The sequence below is a fragment of the Rhopilema esculentum genome, chromosome 7 (assembly GCF_057945365.1).
Source record: "Rhopilema esculentum isolate cy_ngs chromosome 7, ASM5794536v1, whole genome shotgun sequence".
Taxonomy (NCBI): Eukaryota; Metazoa; Cnidaria; class Scyphozoa; order Rhizostomeae; family Rhizostomatidae; genus Rhopilema; species Rhopilema esculentum.
Window position 1 is genome coordinate 12,721,069 of NC_142821.1, and position 8,306 is coordinate 12,729,374.

Below are 8,306 nucleotides of genomic sequence, written 5' to 3' on the forward strand. Positions count from 1 at the left end.
CACAATTGTCTAAAGAATCCAGCCAACCCAAGCAGAATCCCACAAGCAGTTCCTCAAATAAAGCCGCCCATTGCGCCTTCTTGATCACTCTCAATATACAATATACAATATACAATAGAGGTAGATTGTTATACAAAGACTTGTCATTGTTTGCTTTGCCTTTGTCTGCCTTAACCTTGTTCGTCGTCTGCCGTAGTAATGTTGTCTTAAATATGATCCTTTCAAGCAGGACAATCATCGTTTCTGAAATGTTATGGCTTTAGCATGCCTATCTTGCAGCATTTGATAAAAAAGGCCAAATTAATTCAAGTTCAACACAGAAAAAAATCTTCCTGTCCAAATATACATACTTTGCAACTTTCAGAGCAGCATGTTGCAAATCTCAAGCAAACTTATCTTCAATTCAAATTCAAATTCGAATTCATTTAATGCATCAAAATATGTTATAAAAGTTTGTCTATAATTATACTAAATAGCAATAATCAAGAAGCAATGATAAGAGCTTCATAGTGTCACTTAGCATTTGAGAATTAGAAACTTGGTAAAGTCAATTGACAAAGTGAAAGTGAAAGTCAAAACAATTCAGGCAAAAATTGAGGCAAGGATTTCTGTATCATTGCAAGAAGAATCTTGGGCCTATGGAAATCTGCATGGCCTATTTTTCACAATTCCAAATCAAATACTTTTTTTAGAAGACATTCGTTCTAATAGCCATTTGTAGGGATGATTGCAAAACAGAGTTTTGTTTTTATTTCCCTTTATGGTTTCATGGTTGGTTCTAATTGTTGGAGTGGCAAGATGCTTTTTGGTTGCTTAGCGGGTTTGATATCCATGTCAAGAAATCTAACTTGCAGCCAAGCTGACCATCATTACTGGGGATGAGCTGCCTGCACTTGAACGAGTCTCGACAACAACTAACCCACCCCCCCCCCCCCCAATACCCATTCTGAAGATTATGTAACTTAATTTCGGAAAAAATCTTGGATATTTTGGCAATTTTTGCAGCATAAAATTGAAAATATTGATTTTCATGAGTAGGCTTCAATAAGCTGGGCTTTCAGGGATTGTTCAATTCCCAATAATTACATGACAGGCCAATTGTGAAAGTGTCTTCGATGGATACCAAAGTGACTTGTAAAAAAAGAACAATCACAAAAGCATTTTGATTCATAGAGTTCAAAAAACCATCACTGATCTCTTATCGTTCGACGTTCGAACTATGGTGAACCTTTCCTTCAATTATATAAACTCTTTGGGTTTGCCACTCGAGTAATGAACAAGTGTCTATATGCAAGGTTTCGGCTTTCTTAGAATCATATCATCAGTCAGTGACAGAATGCAGTCATAGAACAGCTTCCATCCTCTCATCTTCTCAGTTTATCCCGTTCTCCAATCCGACTGCCACAAGGAAAGCTGAAAGTTAAGTTTAATCTTCTTCCCAATGATAGTCTAGTGGTCTTTTTGCCTCTTGGGTCACGGGGAGGCTCGTTCATGAATAGATAGTAAGAGTAAGCACAACAACACGGAGCAACAGCGCGCGCTGTAGAACTTAAGCCATATTTTTTCGAAGAAAGCGACTTTCCCTGCTGTTGCAGCTCACAACTGCTGCTGCATGCTGCTGAGTGGCCATGTGAAGCCGAATAACTCATTCACTAACTCACTTACCTCGACGACGTTCTTCAACATCCACAGATTGACTACTTTGCTGCTGGAGTGAGGGAGCAGGCAGGCAGGCAGGCAGGCAGGCAACAGGCAAAAAAACTGAGCGCTCCGCAAGCAACGAAGCAGACTTGTGGAGAGTCTGAACTGAAGACATGAGACTGGGTATCGCTTCTCGGCCTTTTGGCTAAGATCGCCCCAACAGCTAAGAGGATATATGCTTAGACGCCCTTGAGACTCTCACTATAGAGTCTCTACAAGGGGCGTCTATAACTCTTTTGAGGGGAAAACATGGCCGAGAGGCTGGCTCCAAATAGGAGCCAAGATCAAGGTCCCACAAGTGCCGCAAAGGGCTCTGTTCCTTCAGGCGCCGCAAGAATTACACACCATTTTGAGGAAGACTCCACAAGCGATGGAGAGATTACTGACGAGGCCACAGAAAAGGTAAGATTAGCAGATCACCAGAAACGATTGAGAAAACATTTACCTGCAGTTCCAGTACCGACTTGGAGAAAGGCTCCCACAAGCCGCACGCCAACACCAGCCGCCCGTACACCATCGACAGCACACCTTGGATTGATGCCAGCTACCAGCTACGCATCCCAAGCAGCAGCAGCCACGATCTTAGAGATCTACGTTGGTAGGTCGGGTGGCCTGAGAGAGAATCTGCCCAATGGAAGACGAAGACCGAGGTCCGTGTGTGTTCACACCCCAAATGCAACAATTGTTCCATCCGCACTCGTCAACCGCCTTGCCGAGCATGACATCAGGCCCACCCACCTCCAGAAACTACCGAATGGTGACCTGGAGTTGACATTCAAGTCTGTGGAAGACAGGGAGAAGTTTTTTAGCCTGCCCAACGTCCATCTGCCAAGGAGAAGCTGGCAGCCCAACATGGACAATCCACCACCAGTCTGGGTAAGAATATTTAACAAGCCAGCTGAGCTCCGCCTTGACGTTGTGGTGAGGAAATTTGAGGGTTTTGGGCGTGTCCTGTTTGCCAGGGAAAACATAGGCCCTGATACAGGCTTACTTAATGGTGCCTTGACATTTAAAATGGTAATTAGCGAACCTGTGCCAAGTTTTGTACACCTAGGCCCATACTGTTTAGGGGTACGCCACTATGGCCAACCCCAGACATGCCGCAAATGCGACAGCCGTGGCCATATTGCTGCTCAATGCAGCATCAAAAGGTGCTACAACTGTGGCTTAACGGGTCATATTAATGCTGACTGTCCTGAAGACAGTCGCTGTCAGGGTTGCGGATCACTTGAGCATCACATTGTTCAGTGTGATGCCGCTTGGGTTCCTGAAGCAGACAGTGACGCGCACGAGCCCTCATCTGACCACACCCCATCAGAAAGCGACAGCAGTGAAGAGGAAGAAAATGATGGAGCAGTCAGTGCCGCTGTGGTAAAGAAGGACGCAGCCGTTCCTCACGACCTAACCCACTCTGATTGCCCAACCGTTACCACTCAAGAGTCCGACAATCCAGAACAGTCACCAAACTGGTTTGACCAAACCGAACACACAGCTGGGAGTGCTGGTGCTGGCCTGGCCCCAGAGGAGTCGGCCGTTACCCATGTTTGCTCATCGTCAGGTGGCAATGTGGGTACCGAAAATCGCCATATCGCTGCTCCCGAGGAGTCGGCTAGCACCCAGGACTCCACTGCTCAAGACGAAAATGGCCAAGCAGTGAAGAACTGGTATGATCCAGCAACGACTTCACCAGATGGTATGAGCCCTTCTCTGACTTTCTCTTCTCCCCTCCCTATTTTTAACAAATCCTCTGCCGATGCTGGCATCCCAGCGGCTTCTAAGAGGTCCTTCCAGGACGACAGTGTCTCTGACATTTCTGCCGTCCGAAGGCCTTCTACCAAAAAGAAGCCAAAAGGTCGTTCAGCTCGGCTCCCTGCCCCCTCTTAAATGCCGATGATTTTGGAACTCCCCTCCCCCTGTGAGTGATGGCAGCCATTGATATATTATCAATAAATGTTCATGGACTTAGGGACCCGCTTAAATGCTCAAATGTAGTGGACTGGCTCAAAACTAGGAAGGAATCTATATTCTTTCTGCAGGAAACTTACTTCTCTGAGCCTGCTGACACTACCTTTCTTAAAACCATCTGGAAAGGATCACTTTTCTCGTCTTTTGGAGGAAAACATAGCAGAGGTGTTACCACTCTCATTAAAGAATCCTTATCTACCAAAAAACCCAAAGTCACTCAGGACAACTGTGGTCGATGGGTCAATGTTATCTTAGACACAGACGATTCAAAGCTTCAACTTTTAAATGTCTACGCCCCATGCCCCGTAGGGGAAAGAGCTGCCTTTTTTCAAACGCTGCCCCCTCACATCAGGGGGGGAGTTCCAACAATCATCGGTGGTGACTTTAACTGTATCACTAACCTGTTTCTCGATAAACTAGGCGGTGACAGCCAAGCAGGTTCCACTGCCCTCGAAGCTCTAACTGATCTTCTAAACGACTTCAACCTAAGTGATATTTTTCGTTCAATGCACCCTTCTGCCCGCAAGTTTACCTGGACAAATTCAAAAGTATCATCTAGACTTGATAAGTTCTACGTTTCCCCGGATATCTTAGCCAATACCAAACACTGTGAGATAACAGTGTTCCCCTTTTCCGACCATGATGCCCCGTTTCTGTCCTTTAAACTGCCAAATTCGCAACCCCGCGGCAGAGGTACCTGGAAATTCAATACTAGCCTCCTAGAAAATGAAGAATTTACCTGTAATATGAAACATTTTTTAAAATTTTGGGTTAGTCGCAAAAAAGACTTTGCAGGCAAACTACACATTTGGTGGGATATTGGTAAAATGAAAATAAGAAACAGATGCAAAAAGTTTTCTAAACGTTTAGCAAAAGAAAAGAGAGAGAAACGCACAACTTTGGAAGAAAAGCTCCAACAGGCAACAATTTCTCTGGATCAAAAGGAAAAAGAAACTGTTCCCCTGATTAGACGAGAAATTGAAGAACTCGATCTTAATAATATTAATGGTGCACGTATTAGAGCAAAAGCCCTAGAATACCAATCCAATGAGAAATCTTCACGCTATTTTTTCAGCCTTGAAAACTCACGTCAATCTAAAAAAGTGATTCGTAAGTTAAAAACACCAGATGGTAGAGTATTACATGATAGTAGGGACCTGCTTGGCTGCATTGCTAACTTCTATGAGTCCCTCTATTCTCCCGAACCCGTCGACATTGAAAAACAGAATACTCTTTTGAACACTATCGACCAATTTGTCCCTGAAAACTTTAAACTGTTACTTGAGGAACCACTTTCCGCAAGCGAATGTCACAAAGCCCTCACCAACATGAAATCCGACAAATCGCCCGGCTCTGATGGGCTACCAGCAGAATTTTACAATTTCTTCTGGGATGAAATTGGCGAAGCCTTAGTAGATGTGCTAAACTTTTGTTTCAATAGAGGCCTTCTCACAGAATCTATGCGTTTAGCCCTAATCTCCCTCTTATACAAAAAAGGAGACATAGAACTTCTTAAAAATTGGAGACCAATTTCTCTACTTAACGTTGATTACAAAATAGGCTCGAAAGCCTTTGCAAATAGACTGCAACTGATACTGCCATCCATCTTAAACAGTGACCAAACCTGCTCTGTACCAGGCAGGTCTATATTTGAAAACCTCATGTTAGCAAGAGACTCTATTGATTACTGCCAAGAGAAAAAACTCCCCCTTGCATTAATTAAAATTGACCAAGAAAAAGCTTTTGACCGTGTCAACTGGGATTTCCTTTTAAAAGTCTTGGAGAGAATGAATTTCGGCCCAAAATTCATGTGTTTTATAAAAACCATGTATACAGATGTTTCTTGCCAAATTAGCAACAACGGCTACCTTTCTAGGAAAGTAACCCTTAAACGCGGCGTAAGACAAGGCTGCCCTTTGTCCCCGCTATTATATTGCATAGTAGCGGAGACCCTGGGCAACCTTATCCGTCAAAATATCAAAATTGACGGCCTCCGCCTTCCAGGTTCAGGAAAAGAAGTCAAAATTTCCCAATATGCAGATGATACCACCCTATTTCTAAGAAATAATTTTTCCGTCGAAGAAGCCATAGCCACTATACAATTGTACGAATTAGGTTCAGGATCAAAGGTAAATTATGATATCGGCAAGTCCTGCGGAAAGTGGTTCAACAAGCCCCCATATATTTCCGCCTCTCCCTCTTCCCCTTTAAAATGGACTGACAGTGCTCTTGAAATACTAGGTCTCGAATTTGGCACTCAAACAGCCCTTGAAAGCTGTTGGATAAAACGGGTCGAAAAATTGACTAACAGGCTCGAAGCCTGGAAACACCGATCCCTCTCTTTAAAAGGTAAAGCCCTGATTGTAAACACAATTGCTCTTTCTGGCCTCGTCTTTGTAGGAACAATCTACCATCTCCCTCCTGCTATAGAAAAACAAGTTAACCGAGCTATTTTTCAATTTATCTGGGCTGGCAAAAATGAGCTGGTCAGCAGAAAGACAATGTTCCAACCCCCAGATAACGGTGGTCAAGGTGTTGTTGACATACACCTGAAAACAAACGCCCTACACCTGAAGTTTCTTCAGTCAATTATTGATTTCAACTATGACTCCCCTTGGGTTTATTTTGCCCGCTACAATATCGGTTTTCAACTTTTCAAGTACTTTCCAACTGCAAAATTTCTCCCTTCCAATTTTTTTCCTCATGCTTTAAGACCATCTCCCCATTACACTCGTCTTCTCTCTTTGTGTAATTTGTATAAAGTCGTTGTTGTTTTGTTAAGTGCCGCTGGCACACCTGTAAGTAGTATTTACGGCAGCATTCTCGCCTCGGTCTACTCCGACATATTGCCAGCCCTGGCATGGAATGCTGCCCTCGCGAAGCCACGACAGTGGCAAATCCCATGGGAGCACGTTCGCTCCCGCCCCTCCCAAGGCCCTGAAAACGATGTCTTATGGAAAATTTATCATCGGGTCCTGAAAACAGCAAGTTACTTAAAAAGTTGGGGTCTGAATATCCCCGAAAATTGTGACCAATGTCACCAAATCGAAGACATTAATCATGTCTTCATAGACTGCCCAATTGCTATTGCAGTCTTCGCGTCCCTGCAGCCGATTTTCGAACAGCTGCTCGGCACATTTTCTGTGCTCCCCTCCCTCGTCATATTCTTCGAATTTCCTAATGGCATCCATCGGAATGCCAAAACTCTCTGCCGCTGCCTACTAAAAATCACTCTGTATTCCATATGGATGCACAGATGTGATCGCCGCTTTGAAAAGAAGGCCCCCGACCCTCTAGGTGCGATTTCTTATATAAAAGCCACTATTCGAAACAGAATAAAGTTCGCTATGTCCTCTCCTTCCCTATTTGCTAAAGAATTCCCCATATGGGCCTATAACAATGTCCTCTGCAGCTACCAAAATGGTACGCTCTCACTCAAGATTTAGTGATTAACTTCTCCTCTGTATCATAATAACCTTTTTTCCTGTCTAACTTTTCATTATATTACCGTAAACAAAACATGAACATTCTCTGCCTGAAATTCTCTCCTGTAGTCTCTGTAACTTCCATTAAACGATTAGCGTTATATTGTCAGTAGATCGTAATGTTTGATTTGTTAGTTAATTGTATCATTGTCAAAATTTTTTACTTTAACCAATTGTCTGTAAATTGTATCGTATCCCCCAACTCTTTTTGTATTTTGTCAAGTAATCCGTATATTGTAAAGTAAAATTTTGTAGCCAAGGGGGACCTCTGCACAAAAGGGGCAGTTGTCTCCCTTTAAATTGTCATGTAGACCTTAAATGATCATGAATGTTACGCCCTGTCCCTACTGTGTCATCAGAGGGCAGGAATTGAAAAAAAAAAAAAAAAAAAAAAAAAAAAGTATCTGTTCTTATCAGCTTAATATCTGATATGCGCCCAAGGGCGCTCAAATATTAAACTGATTTTTGGAACTAGCTTGTCGGCATGAGGCTTGCCTCACCGCGAGCACGGGTTGCCCTGGCATTGCAGTACAGCCATGGGTGGCCCAGCCCCTTTTCATCAATTGGCAAGAAAACAACGATTTTCACATTTTCACAGTTGCAATCATTCAAGTCCATATTGTTGATATGACTGGCTAACTAACTACAATGTTAACTAGGAGCTAGGTAACATTGTATGTAGTTGGTTGCTTTTCCATAGTAGTTAAGTAGTTTAAACCTTGTACTAGACATAGTTTTATTTATGATTGTTAATCAAATATACACAGACTGCGAAGCCTTCAACGTGTTGTGTTTTTGTGTTCTTCTGATCTTGCTTTTTTGTCTGCCTGCCTGTTTAGTAGTCAGTCATTTCTAGCTACCCCTCTTTGTGTGCTCAAAAATTCAAGGCTTATTTTCAATTTCAGACGACTGCTGGCTGACTCACGACTTATCGAGCAAAATGCAAGATTAGTTTTTCTTCTCGAAAAGGATGGTGAGTACATCAGTTTTATATTTCAGTATATTTCAGTACTTGATCATCTTCCTCGTCAGACTCAACATTCTTCACTCAATATTCAACATATCGATCTATTCAGAGAGTACTGAAACAGCCTTCCCACATGTGTCGGCTTGTTTCTGCAGCCGCCGAGTTGTCAATAGCCAAAATGGTAGTTC

At 43.0% G+C, this 8,306-nt stretch overlaps 1 pseudogene; it reads left to right on the forward strand.

Annotated features, from left to right (window-relative positions):
- Positions 1-7,495: 7,495 nt before the first annotated feature.
- On the forward strand, positions 7,496-7,705 carry LOC148960003 (U2 spliceosomal RNA; annotated as a pseudogene).
- The last annotated feature ends 601 nt before the right edge of the window (positions 7,706-8,306 follow it).